This window comes from Anopheles moucheti, assembly GCF_943734755.1.
Source record: "Anopheles moucheti chromosome X unlocalized genomic scaffold, idAnoMoucSN_F20_07 X_unloc_5, whole genome shotgun sequence".
NCBI lineage: Eukaryota > Metazoa > Arthropoda > Insecta > Diptera > Culicidae > Anopheles > Anopheles moucheti.
The window spans coordinates 207501-210000 of NW_026453559.1; positions in this window are offsets into that span (position 1 = coordinate 207501).

Consider the following 2500-nt stretch of genomic DNA (forward strand, 5'->3'; position numbering starts at 1 on the left):
CCTTCTGAGAAATAGCCGGCGCGATCGACGGGATTAACCGACAATGCAGCGCTGGCTCTTGATCGGGCAATTTACGGGCTTTATCGGGCAATTTACGGGCTTGATGGTGCGACTTACGGGCCTGATAGTGCGACTAACGGGCTTGATAGGGCAATTTACGGGCTTTTTGGTGCGAATTACGGGCTTTTTGGTGCGACTTATGGGCTTGATAGGGCAATTTACGGGCTTTTTGGTGCGACTTATGGGCTTGATAGGGTAATTTACGGGCTTGTTGGTGCGACTTATGGGCCTGATAGTGCGACTAACGGGCTTGATAGGGCAATTTACGGGCTTTTTGGTGCGACTTACGGGCCTGATAGTGCGACTTAAGGGCCTGATAGTGCGACTAACGGGCTTTGATAGTGCGACCAACGGGCTTGATAGTGCGACCTATGGGCTTGATAGTGCGACTAACGGGCTTGATAGTGCGACTTATGGGCTTGATAGTGCGACTTATGGGCTTGATAGTGCGACTTACGGGCTTGCTTTTCCATGTTTTTCGCATCGAGCTTCGGTTCGTTTCGAATAATTTTGTCCATGTTTTTCGTTTGCTACGAGAGGTTCGGTTCGTTTTCAGTTATCCCTGTGTTCATGGTTTTCGTGAGCTTCGATAGGTTTGGTCCGTGTTTTTGAGTACTCTTGTCCATGATTTTCGTGTGCTTCTTGAGGTTTGGTCCGATTTTCAGTACTCTTGTCCATGCTTTCACATGCTCTGATAGGTAGGTTCGTTCTCAGTTATCCCTGTGTTCATGGTTTTCGTGTGCTTCGAGAGGTTTGGTCCGTGTTTTTGAGTACTCTTGTCCATGATTTTCGTGTGCTTCTAGAGGTTTGGTCCGATTTTCAGTACTCTTGTCCATGCTTTCACATGCTCTGATAGGTAGGTTCGTTCTCAGTTATCCCTGTGTTCATGGTTTTCGTGTGCTTCCATAGGTTTGGTCCGTGTTTTTGAGTACTCTTGTCCATGATTTTCGTGTGCTTCTAGAGGTTTGGTCCGATTTTCAGTACTCTTGTCCATGCTTTCACATGCTCTGATAGGTAGGTTCGTTCTCAGTTATCCCTGTGTTCATGGTTTTCGTGTGCTTCCATAGGTTTGGTCCGTGTTTTTGAGTACTCTTGTCCATGATTTTCGTGTGCTTCTAGAGGTTTGGTCCGATTTTCAGTACTCTTGTCCATGCTTTCACATGCTCTGATAGGTAGGTTCGTTCTCAGTTATCCCTGTGTTCATGGTTTTCGTGTGCTTCGATTCGTTCACTCTATTACTCTTGTCTGTGGTTTTTCGTTTGCTTCGATTCGTTCAGTCCATTACTCTTGTATGTGATTTTCGTTTGCTTCGATTCGTTCAGTCCATTACTCTTGTATGTGATTTTCGTTTGCTTCGATTCGTTCAGTCCATTACTCTTGTGTGTGGTTTTCGTTTGCTTCGAGTCGTTCAGTCCATTACCCTTGTCTATGATTTTCGTTTGCTTCGAGTCGTTCAGTCCAATACTTACCCTTGTCTATGATTTTCGCTCTAAGCCCAGTCGCCCTGCGCTCTGGAAATCACATTCCAACTCTATCACCGATAGCGCTCACACCTTGGAAACCACATTTCACCCAGGGGACCTTAGGGTGGATTTTGAGCCTTTCGGGATTGCGAAACCATCATTTAACACTCTAAACTTAATTTCCGCAATCCCAGACGCACTTTCCATATGGTCTCCAAAAATGCGTGTGAGCTGACCTGGTCCCTTATAATAGGCAATGAACACGATTTTGGCAAAATATTTTTTTCAAAATTTTTTGACTCACCGGGTAAAATCGAATTTACTTGGGAAAAATGTTCTAGCAGGGGCCCTCCCATACAAAATTTTTTTCTTCTCAAAAATGATTTTCGTTTCACTTTTCATACTCAGGGGAGTCTAAAATTGATGTTTTGAGTCACCGTGAAAAAAAAATTTTTTTGACCCGAGCTTGTGTCGGCGACCCAAAATCGACGCACTTGGGAAAAATGTTCTAGCAGGGGCCCTCCCATACAAAAATTTTTTCTTCTCAAAAATGATTTTCGTTTCACTTTTCATACTCAGGGGAGTCTAAAATTGATGTTTTGAGTCACCGTGAAAAAAAAATTTTTTTGACCCGAGCTTGTGTCGGCGACCCAAAATCGACGCACTTGGGAAATATGTTCTAGCAGGGGCCCTCCCATACAAAAATTTTTTCTTCTCAAAAATGATTTTCGTTTCACTTTTCATACTCAGGGGAGTCTAAAATTGATGTTTTGAGTCACGGTGAAAAAAAAAATTTTTTGACCCGAGCTTGTGTCGGTGACCCAAAATCGACGCACTTGGGAAAAATGTTCTAGCAGGGGCCCTCCCATACAAAATTTTTTTCTTCTCAAAAATGATTTTCGTTTCACTTTTCATACTCAGGGGAGTCTAAAATTGATGTTTTGAGTCACCGTGAAAAAAAAAATTTTTTGACCCGA